Below are 17,668 nucleotides of genomic sequence, written 5' to 3'. Positions count from 1 at the left end.
GTAACTGATGCCAAATACTCAAGCTCTACATCTTCTGAAGGAATGTCGGGCATATCATTTCCATTAAAGTCACCCCAATAGGGAACTATATCTTTTTCTCCATGAGCCCATGAGTTTGCAATATACAACGGGTCATTACTGAAATCAATCAATTTTTCCAAATCGTATTCTTTTTTGACCCAACTACTTTCTTTTTCATCTTCATCTTCATCTTCTTCCTCCTGCCCTTCAATTGGGGTACATGTAACAAAAACAGGAATACATTCCTGAAAGTACTGGGACATATCAAGAAGACCCTGGACATCTTCATCATTTTGGATCTGGATGGGGCAGTCCAGCTCAATTTTTCTTGGCTTCATTGAAACTTGAATATAGTTTTTCATTGGATCAATACTACAAGACTCCGTCAAAAGCTCAATAAATCTCTCGAATGTTGTTCCATAAGAGATTTTAATCAATTGTTTGGCTCCTCCAACATATTTCATTGTGTTGTTGCCACCTTGAATCCATTCTCCCTGGTAACGAACCGATGCATAACCATCCATTTTAATTATCAATCCTGCAATGACCAGTTTTTGAAGATAATTATTCATTTATAATAAAAAAATCAATAATAATTATGTAAAACAGTCGTACAATTATTAATAATTAAAAAAAAACTCATCATATTTTTCTAATATTTTATTTATCCCCCTATAATTATTTAACAATTTATATAACACTTTCGTATGTTATCTTATATCAAAATGCATCTATCTGTTTGTAATGTTCCATTTAAAACATTTTTGTAATATCTATACTTTGAAATAGATATTCAAATTCTATACTTTGAAATACTTTAAAATGTCAATAATAAAAAATTATTCAAAAATCTGGAAAATACTAACGGATATAACCTAAAACGATAAAATTCAAAAAAACAAAACTGAAATTCGAATTCTAAAAGTTGAAATACCCTAGAATAGTAATAATCGAACAATTCTTCGAAAATCTGAAAAATACGAGTTAATATATCCTAAAACGGTGAAATTCAAAAAAACAGAACTGAAATTTAAATTCTAAAAGTTGAAATACCCTAGAATGACAATAATCGAAAAATTCTTCAGAAATATGAAAAATACGAATTGATATATCCTAAAGCAGTGAAATTCGAAAAAACGGAACTGAAATTCGGAATCTAAAAGTTGAAATACCCTAGTATGACAACAATCGAAAAATTCTTCAGAAATCTGAAAAATACGAGTCGATATATCCTAAAACGGTGAAATTTGAAAAAACCTAAAATTTCATTTATAATACTCCTACAATGTTTACTATCAAAATGCCTGCCAATTTTAATAATATTTCATTTGATCCCTCAATTATCTCTTTCTTTATTTAACACCTTTGTATGTTGTCTTGTATCAAAGCAATACCTATCTATTTTTAACATGTTATATAAATTCTGTATATATTGTAAAATATCTAAAAACCCCCCATATTTATCTAAAATTATTTAACCCCCCATATTTATCCTAAATTACTTTAACCCCCCATACTAGTCAATCATTGCATTTAACCCCCATATTATGACATAAAAACTATACTTAACAAATAAAATTAAGTTTTAGGCTAAGATTGACATAAATACCTTTTTTTGATGAATAGTATTTTTTCGAGTCGAATTTAGAAATGTGAACTTCTTCCGTCCGAACGAATCCCTACTAATTGATCTCGAATAAAAATGAAAGTGAGAGTGAGTGTAATAAAAGTAAGTGAGGAGGGTTTATATAGATGAGGGGAGAGGTAATTTTGACATTTTAGAAAAAGTAATGAAATAAATAAATAAATATGAAAATGCCTTTACAATGTAAAATATATAAAAACCCCCACATTTATCCTAAATTTTATTTAACCCCCCATACTAGTCAATCATTGCATTTAACCCCCATATTATGACATAAAAACTATACTTAACAAATAAAATTAAGTTTTCGGCTAAGATTGACATAAATACCTTTTTTTGATAAATAGTATTTTTTAAAGTCGAATTTAGAAATGTGAACTTCTTCCGTCCGAACGAATCCCTACTAATTGATCTTGAATAATAATGAAAGTGAGAGTGAGTGTTTGAGTGATATGAGAAGTGTGTATAATAAAATTGAGTGAGGAGAGTTTATATAGATGAGGGGAAGGGTAATTTTGACATTTTAGAAAAAGTAATGAAATAAATAAATAAATATGAAAATGCCTTTACAATGTAAAATATCCAAAAACTCCCCATATTTATCCTAAATTTCATTTAACCCCCCATAGTGAGTGAGGAGAGTTATATAAATGAGGGGAATGGTAATTTTGACATTTTAGAAAAAGTTTGAAATAAATAAATAAATATCAAAATGCCTTTACAATGTAAAATATCTAAAAACCCCTCATATTTATCTAAAATTACATTTAACCCCTATAGTGAGTGAGAAGAGTTATATAAATGAGGGGAAGGATAATTTTGGTATTTTAAAAAAAGTCATGGGCATTTTTGTTTAAGAATAGTGAATTTGGGCATTTTGGCTTGGAAATAGTGATTTTGGTCATTTTTGCTTAATGGGAGGATATTTTGGCCATGTTTTAAAGTTTCCCAATATTTAATAGAAAATAAAATTCCATACTCAAATTTGTAGAGAACTTGTCAAAATCCCTAACCCACAGAATTTGTCAAATGTTGGCTTCCTCTGTTGATGAGTCCGCCGTCTCAAATTTCTCCCCTCCAACGTCTCAAATGTCACCTCACCGGCGCTCAAAATCTCGGTGAACTCTTCTTCGAATCGTTTGTGCATCGAACTGTTTGTCTTCATCATTGCATTGACGACGGTCGACGGGAACTCGTCTTCTCTCCGGCGTCTCTCCTATCATGTGTTCGTCTTTGACTCTTTTATGATTTTCCATTTTTCAGTTTATACTGAAGTTATTTCATTATTGTCAATAGCAGTTATTTTGCTTTAGTGGTGTAGCTTCTCCTCCCCTGGATTGAAAAATAAGTATTATGAAAAGAACTGGTGTGTTTACATCTCAAACTTCCTCAAATTAGTTGATAAAAAACCCTTTTTTTTTTTTTGGCTAGAGTGGTGTTGCTTCTCCTGTTGTAGTTCCTCATTGTGTTTTTGCCTGGAAGGGAATAGTTTGTTGCTGCTGGGTTGGCTCCTCCCGGCCTTGAGTTTTTCAGTGTCTATAACATTCTTTTTGTAGTGTGTTTGTTTTTGTAAGTTGCCTTTCTCTGTATTTTTTTGGCTTAGTGTTGTTCGTTCCATTTATTGTGGCTTATTTGATGGACAAGATATTGCAGGTGAATTTTGTTTTTTTTTTTTTCCATTGTTGTTAACAACCCAATCTTTGATTTGAATCCTATGTGATCATAATGTTTAATTATAGGCGATTGTCTTGAATTTACTTGACTTGGGTAATATCATTTCACTAGTTTGTTACTTGCATTAATCGCACAATATTCATTAATATTACTACTTAGATTAATTTAGTTAATTACGTAATGTTTAATTTGTACGTATACATGAACTTCAAGGGATTAGTTTTTCATGTCTTATTCATTTTAGGCTAGTGTTAGAGAATGTTTCTCGAGTTCATTAGAGGAGGACATTATTCCATCACTGTCCATTGCTAGGAGTAATTGGCTGTTGCTACTGTCAAAGCCTATCTCTAAGAAATATTACATTGATTATGTTAAAATGGCGTAATGGCTTATGAATGCAGGAGACACTTGACTTACAAGCCTGCCAATTGCATCTAACCTTTGTGTAGGTTGGCATTGTTCATGCTATCAATAAGCTTCATAGTGATCCACCAGGTTTGAACTTAGCTGTATCCCTTCACGCACCAGTTCGAGAGTTTGCTGCCAGATAATGCCTGCAGCTCGAGCTTTTCCTCTGGAAAATCTTATGAATGCACTTCATGTATATCAAAAGAATAAGTTGCAATTGATTCACAAATGTTTCTTGAAAATTAATTTGCAATTCTCTCTCTGTGACTCCCCCTGTCTTTTTGTGAAATATTTCAGATTTTAGCTCATTTTTTAATCTTAAACTTTCAGTCAGCAGAAAATATTTATTGAGTACATCATGGTGGATAAGGTGAATGATGAAGAGCCACATGCTCACCAGCTTGGCAAACTGCTAGAGACATATCAAGTGGTAAGCTCTTAAATTTCAAAGTTGGAGCATGGGGAATAATTTTGTTATTTTGTCCTTGTAACAGCCTTTTTTACATCTGTGCTAACCTATGGATAATTTAATTGGTGATTTTGGAAGGCTCAGAAATTTCCTTGTATTTCTTGGGAAAATTGTTTTCATTGGTATTTCATTTTCTTCCAGTAACCTCTGTGGTTTGATTCTTTTCATATCTACTAGGTTTTAGTTTGAATTTGTTTGTGCTCAGGTTGAATGAATTTTTTTAATTGCTTCCTTGGACTTGAAGAAGATGACCCCAAGGATGAAGTAGTTTCTAGAACTGGTGAATCTGACATAGAATAGTGCACATCATGCGCCACATTTTTCACCTCTCTGTTGTGATTGGCCTCAGGTTGAGACTCCAAATCATTGTCACTATCAAGATTCAGTAAGCAATCCATGGTGGTGTCAGAAAGCCTTCTTGGAAATAGCACAGAGCGATTGAGAACATCAACAAACCAAGTTTCTGATTTTGCATCATCAAGAAGCAATCCCATAGAGGCTGCTGTTTCAGGCTTGTTGAAGAAAAGAAACAAACAAATCAGTGTAGAAGATAAAGAAGTTGACGCTGATGTTATCCGGTCATATTCTTTGAGACAAGAGAATCAAGGTCTTCATTAGCAAGCTGGTATTTTATTGAGAAGCTTCGGCCATGGAGAAGAGAGAGAGGTGGGTGCAAAGAGAGGATCGTGATGAGTGGCGGTGAACCACCACAAGACTGTTAGCCCAAATGGTAATTATAAAACAATAATTTTATTAATACTCAAGAATTACAAAACCACACCTACATGCATCACAATACTTCTCTACACGTTTGCCATATTTAAAACACTCAAACACACACACTCACTAACCTTGAGCTCTCTATTTAATTTACACTAGCTCACAGCACAACACCTAAGCACTCATACCATTCACTATCACTGGCCCTCTTTATTTTTTGCACTCACACCTTTTATATTTGTGCACACTTGCAACTCCTTATCAAACATTCACTCCCAAACTCTTCAACTCACACACTCACAGCTCTTGCACACACTCACTCTACTAATTTTTGCGCACACATATTGCTGGGCATCAAGCCTATGTATAGTTGTTGATGTTGGTTAGTTAGCTGACTTTAATTTTTCTTCATCCTTCTTTTGAGTAGTGGTTTGCTGCGAGTTTAGAAGGAGAATTTTAGATAGGCGGTGTGCATGTTTTTTGATTCTTAGAGAGGCGGCTGCAACTTGTATAAGGCTGGAGCAAAATTGTGGAATCTTTTGGAGGTAGATTTCTAGAGAGATAGACGGTGCATTTACTCAACAGAGATGTGTGTTGCTGACTATGTAGCTGAGGGATTTGTCGTGGGGGCCGGGGATAATATGATCGCCAAAGCTGCACATTAGTAGGAGTTTGGCACCAGGGACTGGTGGCAAAGGGTCATCCCTTGCCTGCCCTTTGCCATCTCTAGTTCCACTCTGCTCACATAATCTGCCTTTTTGGAAGACTGATGATAACTGCTAGAGAAGCTTGGAGGGCATGTTGCCTGCAAATTATATCCTAATAACTGCAAGAGATCTCTCCTCTTGGGTTCTGGGATTTAGCAACAAGCCTTTATGCTCCAAAACCTTTATTCAGAGTGAAATAGCATCAGCTTGTGCTTTATTTGCTGCATCTGAAAGTCAGAGTGAAACCAATGAAAGGCTGTTGAAAATAATGAAAGTCAGAGTAAAATAACATTCACAGAATGAACAAGAAATAAATAATAATAAAAATAAGTGAAATTTTACAGAAGAAGGGAAGATCAAGGAAATGAATAAGAAAATCGGAAGAAAGTGGAGGAAACGTTCAAGTACATAAAGTAAAATAGTTAATCAAATAAAAGTCAGACCTATAAATAAAAAAGGTCAAAGTTTTCTATTAGACTTGCCCAGTACAATTTCCGCCAAACAATTCATATTAATTAATTTAGACGTATTAACCTGATAATATGTAATTAAGTAATGAATAATGCTACATACATAAAATTTTACATTCATACCAATTTTTATTTTCAAATTGATTTGATATAAAATAAATAAGGCCAAAAGACTATTTTCCACCCAAGCTTTGTTGAAATGATTACTTTCTAAAGTTTCAAAAAGCCATGTTCTCACTTATTATTCACTTTTATTAGTGAATTCTGTTAAATAAACTGTATGAAGTTCAGTTTGCATAAACTTTTTCTATTATATTTTTCCTTTTTAAAATGAAGTATATTTGGGGGGTAAATTATAATTTTTAAAAATGTTAGGAGTTTTACTAAAAACTTTATAAGATTCTTTGAAAATTTGAAAAAAGTTCTAGGGTGTTTTTAAGTTTTAATATGTTGATTGATAGCTTAAAAAATAACATACCCTTAGAGAATTGAATAAAACACATTATTTTAAAGTTAATTAAAGTTTCAATATTTTTAAGGATCTAACTGATAAACTTTTAAATTAGTAATAATAAATTAATAATTTAATATTTATATTAAATGTTAATGATAGTTTTGTGATTTTAATAAAAGAGTAAGATAATCATATCTACTTATCTACGAAAACTAAAAAATAAAGAGCAATGTTATGTGTACCTATTTTTTGTATATAATTCATGTACACAGTGATATATCATGATGTAATTAGGTAATTTTAAAACATGTGTCATCATATGATAAAGAAACATCCAATTACATGATAATATCTTATCTGTATACATAAATTGTGTATCAAAAATGGGTATATATAGTTTTATTGAAAAATAAATTTACTAACGGTAATAACATTCACCAAACCCTGGGTGGGAAACAGTTATTTGGCCAATAAATAAGTATAAAAGGTTAATGCTTAGATGAATAAGTGAAAAAAACAAGAGAGTAATGAGTAAGGAGAAGAGACATAAATTTTGCAAATGTTAAACCATTAATCCGATTTAAAAGTATGTAAATGCTTTCCTCAATTTCAAAGATTTCACTAATTAATGGAAGCTCTGCTTTCCTCAATTTCAAATATCTCGCTGATTAATGGAAGCTCTGTTCTCAAGTCTTATAAATCCATGATTGTAGCCACATGGAAGTCCAATCTGATAAATTTGCATTAAACTCAACAAAACCTTTCGTTTACAACATCAATGGCGATTCTCAAGAGATTTTGTTTTGTTTCAGTGTTCCTTGTACACTGTTTCGTCATGTCAAGCCCCGCTATCTGTGCCAGAAACTTAACAACCGATCAATCTGCGCTTCTTCAGTTCAAAGCACACATCACTTCCCGATCCTCAGAGTCTCCTGTCATATAGCTGGTCCATCTCTACTCCAGTCCGCAACTGGGTTGGAGTCTCTTGTGATGGCCACATGGAAGAGTCACAGCGTTGGACCTTTCATCCATGCATCTTCGAGGCACCATTTGTCCACACCTGGGAAATCTCTCTTTTCTACCATATCTCAATCTCAGAGAAAACAACTTCCATGGCAATCTGTCAAATGAACTTGGAAAATTACACCATTTGGACTTGAAAGAGTACATTTAGGTTGACAAAACAGAGACAGACCTTAGCCAGTGGATGGACTTCATCACAGCATGCCATTGCTGCTTCCTTTTGTGGAATACCAACATTACAAAAATAAGGCAATGAGTTAGAAAGAAGAGATATGATGCCAATTTCTGATCTCTTAATTAATAGTGAGAATTATTAATATAGTTTTTGCTCCAGTAAAATCACATTGACAATAAAATTCGACAAAGATCTTCAATGCACAGCTCCAATACTGTGAAATTAGAATGGAAGATTACCTCATAATCCATTTCCACAAACTCCACTCCAGGTGGAGAGCCTGCTTCAATACTTGGATGCAATTACTTTTGCAGTCTCTCTTGGATGAATTGAGCCTGCCAATTGCATTTAGATTTATTATCATCAATCCATTGCATGGTTTTTTTTTTTTAAGTGCCTACGCATCAACTTATTAAAAACCCATTTTTAGTTTATTAATTCAAAAGGAATTTTATATTAAATGAAGTTTAAAAGTGATTATAAATATCATTGCATGGAATAATCAAAATTTTTGGAATTTTATAGACGCTTCATCTTTTGGAGTAATACTGAAAATAAAATTCCCTAGAAAATAAAATTCCCTGTACACTAAAAAAAATATACAATTAACAACTAAGTTTTAATTACTGATTAAAAATAGAAGTAAAAATTGATTTATAACAACAAAAATAAATTTAATTGCTAAAAATTAATTCCATTTTTTCAATCCATACTTTTTCCCTGGATGGAAATAATGGGTGATTAAAATTAATTTTATGCAAGTAACATTTAGTTGCAAGTAAATTTTCTTTTTTTTTTTGCAAGTGTTTAATTACAAAATAAAGGTAAATTTATTCCACCATTTTGGAGCCCCATATTCCTGCCAAAATGCAATTTTTAATAATTAAATTGTCATATTCCTGCCAATTTATTCTTATTTGACAATACAATTCATCTTACTAGATAGGATTGGATTTGAACCGAACTGACTCAGTCTTGAAATTTAGTTCAACTTAGTTTGATTCAACTCAAATTCGTTTAACTCAAATTTGATCTAAGTGGGTTAGTTCATTTTAAAAAAATTAATATACTTTTCATGATAAGTTTTTTAAATTTCTCACTATAAACAAATAAGTTTGTCGTCAGTAGATTGTCAAAATTGGCTCTATTAAATAATAGTTCGATTTGAGCTCAGCTTGAGTTTATCAAGCTAAAATTAAGAGTGATTTGAGTTCAGCACGAATGAAAATGATTCAATTAGAGTATGACTTAAGTTTATAATTTGAATCTGTAGCTTGGACTGTAGATTCAAATTTGTAACTCATTGATGAAATTATATCATTTTATCTAACATTTGACAAAATGATATTGTTTTAACATTTTTAATATAATTTGATTCGAGTCACAAACTAATTTTGAACCAAATCAAATCATCCACCTGAATTACAAGTCAGACCGAGTTAAACTCTCTCTAGCTTGAACTCGACACAAATTTGAGCTAAGTAAATTCAAATCAAATTGAATTGAACTAAGCCGACTTTCGAACCTGAGCTAGCTTAGTTCTAATCCAACCCTACCCTTTAGTATTTAAGGGACTATTTTTAAAAATTGTTATATTAATTATTTATCAAATTATTATTTTTAAAATAAATCACATTTATTAAATAATGAAACTAAAATTCACTAAACAAATAGCTAAAGAGCAATGCTATGCATACCAATTTTTTAGTGTACAAATGAGTACACATTTGATGTGTCATAATGTAATTAAATATTATTATATCTTTTATTCAAGATACCTATCACACACATTAAGTGTATACTCATTTGTATACTCAAAGTAATTATGCATAGTTTCATTGATACCTAAGTTGAAATTTCTTAAAAATATGACTCAAAAGCAAATTCCCACAAGTTCCTAGTTCAACTGCTTCAACTTCAATCTTGCAAATTCATCTTCTCCGACTTCAATCTTGAACCTTTTTTTTTTTAAATCAAATTTATTCTCACTAATTTATGATTTTGTACAAAAATATTATAATTGTTCTTAGAGGTGTCAATAGGTGGTGCCTAGGCTTGTTACAGTGCAATCCTAGCAGGGTGGTCTAAACCACTAGCAGATGAAGGCTCACACATAGCCTAACGCTAATTGGATCGTGTTGTATCAAGCCCTTGACGGGCTAACCTCAATGCTTTTGGTGAGCTAGTACACAAAATAAAATTTTCTATTTTCAAAATATGTAAAATTAATTATATAGTTTTATTGGTTACATTTCTTATTCGAATCAAAAGAAATTCTAGAATTTTATTGAAAAAACTTCACTTATGGTAGAGATAAGAATAATACTATGTGTATACATTTTTTATACAAAAGTTAGATACACAAATAATGTATCATTATATGATTATATGTTATTTTATTTTTAATTTAAAATTATCTAATTATCTAATTATATAATGACATATCATCTGTGTATATAAATTATGTGCATTATTGTTACATGATAAAAAAATAGCATAAATCAAATATAACATATATTAAGAGCAATACTATATGTACCCACTTTGGATACACAAATGTATACACACTCATATGTGTCATCATATGATTGGTTATTGTTTTATTTTTAATTTAAAATCATTCAATCACATGATGACACATATAAATGTGTATAACTTTGTGTACCCAAAATGGGTACACATAGTTTTATTGTAATATTAAAGTATTAAAATATCAATCTATGATACTTTTTTACTCATTTTCAACATCACATTCTTTATCAATTTCATTATATTTTAAATTTAAAAAAAGTCAAATAATTGAAATGAATTTATTTTTATAGGCTCAAATGAGAAGAAAATGACTCACTATAAATATTGTAAAAGAGACCTTATAAGAATAAGTAATAGTAAAATTATACTTTTTATTCTCATATATCATTTTAAAGATGTGCTAGTTCGAGAAATCTAAATGAAATAACAAATAAAGCAAAAGAGAACAATGTCACTTTCCACTCTTGTTTAATCTGTCATTCTACCTGAATTTTTTAAACCATAACATCTTTATAACGGTATATGAGAATAAGAGTTTTGACTTCACTTTTGCTTATTCTTACAAAGTTTCTTTTAAACCATAACATCTTTATAATGCTATTGGGACACGTCGGTCAAACACGAGTCTTGTTGGTTTTTTTTTTAGATTTTTTTTTGAACTGTTAGAGTAACGAACAATGTTAGTCGGACTCACTATAAGCCAAGTCTTAGGCCGACACATGCCTCTTCTAATTCTCTCACTTGATAGGATGACCATTCTGTGACATATGATATGGCCTATGACTTCTCTTTGTAGCAGCCCAAAAATTTTCAAATTTGTGTTCATATACTTGTGTTAGAACTGATCAATTTTACCTTCGGTAGTAAATATAAGAATTAAAAAAATGATATGAGAATTATATAGGTATAATATGATAAATAATAAAAAATTATATTTATATAATTTTAATATTAAATGTGTATATATATATTTAATACGATATACCATCAATAATATATTTTTAAAAATATAACAATATTAATAATAATTTTAAAATTTTTTATATATCTCTTTATTAAAATCAATATAACAATTTGAATATAAAATATATAATTGACTATTAAATCAAATATAACATAATATATAATTAAGATTCAATAATTATAAAAAATATATCATTTTATAAATTTTTTTTATCAAATATAAAATATCTACTCAACTATTAAACAAACTTTAAATTATCATTTTGTAAATTTTTTATCAAATCATTATTAAAATATTATGATTTATTAATGTTTGAGCTAAACAAATTAAACATTTATGAGAGCTCTATGGAATACCTTCGTAATGTCATTAAAAATGTAAAATGCACATTAGAGATTTGGATGATAACAGTTTGAATTTTTTTTTAATATAATTATGGTATAATAATAATTAATTAAAAATATAAAAAATATCTTTGTACTTTAAAAATTTATAAAAAAACTAAAAATGTATAAAATAATAAAAATACACATTTAATATGAAAAATATATAAAATACATATTTGATATGTTTTAAATATACTTTTGCAATTTTAAATATACTTTTGCAATTTAAGCCATTAATCACATTCACCATCACAATCAACAATTTGATCAAAAATTAAGGGATGGATAAGATCTTTTTTCCATAAATAAAAAAAAGAGGACACCGCTCAAAACCCTGTTTCAAAGTCCAACAGAGCGGGACAAAGATTTCTCAATAATCCGAGGTGGCAAGAATTCAGATATCTGGGACCCGCAAGTTTGGAGATACTCCGAGGGAGCATGTGGATGTCCGACAAGACACATGTTCGACCGACGTGTCTATTGCTACTGCTGCTGTTCTGTCTCTTCCAATCTCGCTGTGTAGACCATCAACACTAAAAAGGTTTTTACTTTGTCTTTTTTTATTGGTTTGTTTAAATGGGTAGTTTTTATTCTCGGAGAAGAACGTAGTTTTGGTGGTTAATTTGTTAGTTGAATTCGCTGCTTGTTAAGGTGTTCAACGTTAAAAAGATGTATGTCTGTTTTTATTTGTTTGTGGCTTTCTGGTGATTTTCTTTTCTAATCTGGGTAGTTTGGAGAGGAACTTAGTTTGGGCGTCCAATATGATAGTTGAATTCGCTGCTTGCTTTTTGGTGTTGAAAGTCAAAAGATTCGAATTTGATTTGTTTACATGATAGGTTTATCTAGGTTGCTGCTAGATTTGTTGGAATGTAACTAGACCATAGTATAATGCAGTCTTGATAGGTTTACTTGCTGGTTTTTATTTGGCCATTTGTTGAATCTGGACCAAGGTTAAGCTTATTGAATAGTTGTTCCAGTTGTGGCTTAGAAGTGGCACAATATTGGAAACGTATGAATCCCTCCTTTTGCTCTTGCTGTTATTCTATTAAGTTATATGCATTATTGCGAGTCCTAAAGATGCTTATGTTTTTGAGCAAATCATGCATTTATCAAAAAGAGAAAGGAGCTCTCAAAATTTTATTAGCTTAAAGTTTACCATAATAAGAGAAATCTCTATGTTTGCTGATAGAGTTCCTATGCGGTTACTGGAAATAACATTTTTTGTTTGCTTATATTAAAATTGGTGTGGGTTTATAGTTTGTTCAAGAGGATTCAGGGTATTAGCTGTAATTGGGGAGGACAGTGGTTTAGTAGATAATAAGAATGGATGGAGCACATTCTTTGATGCGGAGGATCCAAGGTCTAAAGTCCCTCAATGTAACCGAAAGTTTTTGCATGTGAACCAATTGCTTGAAGTTGCTAGGTACGATATTCAATACTGTGATTGGAAGGCTCGACAAGATGTGCTCACAATTATGCTTCTCCATCAGAAGGTCTCTGCTATTCTTGGCCTTTCTTGACTAATTAGAGTTTTTCTATTTCTGTTTGATTCTTAACATTATGCGGGCATTATATTTCTTCATCATCGTAAATTATGGATATAAGCATTACATCTGAATGATCTAGACAAACAAAAGCAGCATATTATCAGAACGAGAATAACAGTGATCGCTGGGCTGATTTTGTCCTGACACTGTAATGAACATTTGGGAGTTCTGATTACTTCCTTCAGATGATATGCACTTTCATTGACAATGATGTAGGTTGTTGAAGTTCTAAATCCTTTAGCACGTGATTACAAGTCCATTGGCACAATGAGGAAAGAGCTTGCTGAGTCACAGGAAGAATTATCTCTGGCTCATAATCAGGTCTTGAAAGTTAGCAATTGCTGATATGCCATGTGACTTAAATATACTCTCTATTAATCTAAATTCTGTGATTTTGGTAGATTGAAATTCTTTCGATTTATTAATCAAGATCTAGATGAAACAATTAAAGACTAAAATACACCCAATATATATGGAATTTATAACTGCCATCTCATAGCCAATTTTCCATGAACAAAAACAGGTTCATTTATCTGAAGCAAAGGCTGCCACTGCTTTGGATAAACTAGCTCACATGGAAGCATTAGTTAATGATAGGCTGTTACAAGATTGTAACACCTCGGACTCTGATCAAAGTTGCTCGTCTGCTTGTACTTCTACGCGGTCACTGGATACCATTAATGCTAAGTTGCCCCGGAAAAGCTTGAATGTCTCCGGTCCAGTTCAATCATATCACCCCCAATTGAAAAACTTCTGGTATCCAGTTGCTTTCTCCTTCGATCTTAAGGATGATACCATGGTAAGTCCTTCAAAATTATTATTTTAAGGGAATTAAATACTTGATCTGCAAATTTCATGTGCTAAAACTACCAAGATTGTCTTCTAGTGAACTGAAGCAAGTTGAATAACTGGGGTTCCACTGTCTCTGTTTTATTTCATTAAAAATTTAATTTTTACAGCAGCAGTGTTACTTCACTATCAAATATATTGATGTGCTTTCACAAATTTCATACTTGATGCTTTTGAACTGGGGCAGGGTGGTTGTGATGTATCATCCAAAACTTCTACCTGCGGATATTTTGACATGTATCTTACCATCTCTTTTTCAGATTCCAATTGAATGTTTTGAGGAACCGTGGGTTATCTTTCGTGGCAAAGATGGGAAACCTGGTTGTATCCAGGATACATGTGCGCATAGAGCATGACCTCTTCACCTTGGTTCACTAAATGAGGGTCGCATTCAATGTCCATACCATGGTTAGTTAGATCTATTAAAGATACTCAAATATTATGCACAGTTTTTATTATGGACTTTATGTGCCTATAGTGACTGATACAGCTAGAAAATGAATATTGCTGACTCTTGAAAAAATGTTTTGCTAGTAAATATCAGGGTGGCAATACACGATAGATGGAAAATGTGAGAAAATGCCATCTACAAGATTGCTTAATTTGAAGATAAAATCAGTGCCATGTTCCAAAAAAGAGGGAATGATATGGATTTGGCCTGGTGATGATGCTCCAACAGCCAGCCTTAATTCTTTATTACCTCCTTCAGGATTTGAAATTCATGCCGAGGTATGCTTTAATGGGATTGAAATTGTTTCATATATTGTGGTTAAAAGATTTACATCAATCATGCTTGCATGATCTTTTATAACAGTTTGAATCTTCTATTATCTCTCATGTCCTTCAATGACAGATTGTTATGGAACTTCCAATTGAATACGGGCTACTTCTGGATAACCTTTTAGATCTAGCACATGCTTCATTTACCCACACTTCTACCTTTGCCAAGGGTTGAAGTGTTCCCAGGTTAGTTCTTTTAAATTTAAATCAAATGATCTTCAATTTAACAAAAAAAAAAGTTTATTCATTTGGAGATATATGCCCAAATTTCTGAACTTTGTAAGGACGGAGTAACAGATAGTGTTCAACACTTCTTCATCATCTTCATGTTTGCTTACCTTCATCAACGAAGAAAATAAGGTTGTTATATAGAATGTCACTGGACTACGGTTCTGTTTTAAAGCACATTCCCTTACTGCAATACTTGTGGAGTGTAAGCGAAAATAACACAAATCTAGGATTATAGGAAAAACATACATGATTTAGAAATCTGACAATGTGATGATGATTGGTGATTTAATACACTCCTGGGAGTATCTACAACACACTTTGCTCGATTTACTTCTTTGTTTCTACAAAATTTTTTTTAGAGTATTGATGAGAAAAGTGTACTGTAAATTCTTTTTAGCATGAGTGTTATTCGTCCCCAATGGGAGTTACGATAATTTAAATAAAGAGGGAGAGTGACAGTTATCTTTAATAACTGTCAAAGGCAAAATTGGAATTATCGCATATTATGGGTTAACATTGCTTTTATAGCCCTAATAGATCGGGTCAACCCATCATGGATAGACCAGATTCAATATCTCTCACTCACATATGATAGGGTGATCTGAATCACAATACTCTTCCACAAAAATCTTATAAACAGAGCAATGCATATTGGTAAATGTGTCGTGCAACCTTGCGAGCAACCTACACTTGGGAGCTAATTTACTATGCATCTGTTAGGAATAACATAGTCACTTCAACCCAAAATAAAAACAAAGCATTAGTCTCGCAATACCCCAGACTTACTCGATAACACTAGCTAGCTTTAATCCCTCATTTATTATTATGTTATATTTCTATGTATCCATGATCAAGTCCAATCTCCTATATGAGTGACATGATTGGCCGGCCAATGAACACACGTAATATATAAGTCTTCCTCTTCTACTAAAAATTTTTAATTTAAACTTAGCTGTTTTTCTAGTCATGTTCCATAGACCGAATCATTCATGGTCATATGTTCCAAGCTAAGATAGCAACACTAAGAATAAACATCAAATAATAGCAAAAAGTCAAAGGGTACCATCATGAGGTAATCATCATAAAGTCTCACACAATGAAGGAACAACGATTTATCCTTCCACTACTTTAAACGATTGTTTTATTTATGCACACATAATATGAATCATGTGCTACAATGTGTATCTTTTCAAAATGTCATTACCAACATTGTACAGATCTTAGTTCAGTCGTTGCACTCAGCGCCTAACCTGAGTTCTTAATCATTTTTCTAATCTTGCAGGTATCTTTATCAATTAAGAACTCATATCTGACATTCATAAGTTATTTGGATGTGGGGAATCCAAATCGGTCATTTTCAAATTTATCAAAACATGACCTCATCTTGATTAATCATCAAGGCAACATATCTAATAACTTGTTTCTTGAGCAATTCTTATATTCTAAGTACACTCTTTTAGCGGCATCAATCTCAAGAAACATGTCTCATCTTTTCACGCTCTCCTTAGCATCAAAGGTAATTGCTCGTGTGAGAGAGCCAATCAAACTTATGTGGCATTATCATCTTGTTGAGTTTTTCAAAAATAATGTGTATATCTATAAACACCAAGAATTCAAACACATAAATACAATAAATTCAAATTTTTTGATGTTTTAACGTTGTGTCACAAATACAATATATATTCAACAAGTCATTTATTATATTCTACGCAAGCCAAGAGACTTAACATGTGCAAGATATACATCTCTTGAGATCAGTTTAGTTAGAGGATCAGTAATCATGTTACGCATAGAAATATATTGTACCATCATTTCCTTCTTCGAAATGATGTCTTTGACAAAGTTATATCTAGTGTCGATATATTTGGTTCTATTGTGAAATTTGAGATCTTTTGTGAAAGCTATCGCAGTTTAATTATCACAATGCATAACTATAGGGCCACCTGTTGCATCCAATACACCCAAATTCTTAATAAATCTTTTCAACCAAACTTTTTGTGGTGCAGCAGAACATGCTATAAATTTTGCTTCCATTGTAGATAAGCCTATGCACGTTTGTTTCTTACTGCTCTAAGATATGACCCCATTTTGGAGTAAGAAAACATAACCAGAAGTTGATTTGCGTTGGTCCAAATCACCACCCCAGTTGGCATCCGAATATCCAACAATACGTAAATCTTTTCCTTGATAACATAAACAATAATCCACAATGTCTTTCATATATCTCAATATCCTTTTGACAGTCTTCTAGTGTTCCCTTCTTGGATTCGATTGATATCGACTAACCAGTCCGATAGCGAAGCATATATCGGAGCGAGTACACATCATTGCATATATGAGACTTCCAACTGCACTTGAATAAGTTACTAGGGACATTTCATTTATTTCGTTTTGAGTCTTTGGACACAAATCTTGGTTCAACAAATCGCCTTTTGACATAGGATTATCCATGTAGATTTCTTCGTCAAGCTCTCCATTAAGAAAAACAATTTTGACATCCATCTGATACAATTCTAGATCTAAGTGTGCTACTATAGCTAGAATGACATAGATTGAAGTAAACCTCATAATAGGCGAAAATGTTTATTCATAATTTATACCTTCTTATTGGGT

General features: G+C 31.8%; 1 long non-coding RNA gene and 1 pseudogene across 4 annotated transcripts; both read left to right on the top strand.

The window, feature by feature from the left end:
* The first annotated feature begins 2,625 nt into the window (after nucleotides 1-2,625).
* Nucleotides 2,626-5,771, top strand: LOC123200947. Of its 4 annotated transcripts, none has more exons than XR_006498686.1 (5): nucleotides 2,626-2,891; nucleotides 3,790-3,941; nucleotides 4,079-4,178; nucleotides 4,567-4,947; nucleotides 5,365-5,771. It is a non-coding gene; the product is annotated as an uncharacterized LOC123200947 (long non-coding RNA). The 4 variants fall into 4 exon arrangements; XR_006498683.1 differs by having other exon boundaries at nucleotides 3,742-3,941; XR_006498684.1 differs by having other exon boundaries at nucleotides 2,627-3,941.
* Nucleotides 5,772-12,901: 7,130 nt separating this feature from the next.
* On the top strand, nucleotides 12,902-16,368 carry LOC123208453 (annotated as a pseudogene).
* The last annotated feature ends 1,300 nt before the right edge of the window (nucleotides 16,369-17,668 follow it).

Source organism: Mangifera indica, chromosome 2, assembly GCF_011075055.1.
Source record: "Mangifera indica cultivar Alphonso chromosome 2, CATAS_Mindica_2.1, whole genome shotgun sequence".
Classification (NCBI taxonomy): Eukaryota; Viridiplantae; Streptophyta; class Magnoliopsida; order Sapindales; family Anacardiaceae; genus Mangifera; species Mangifera indica.
This window is presented reverse-complemented; position numbering and strand designations above follow the sequence as displayed.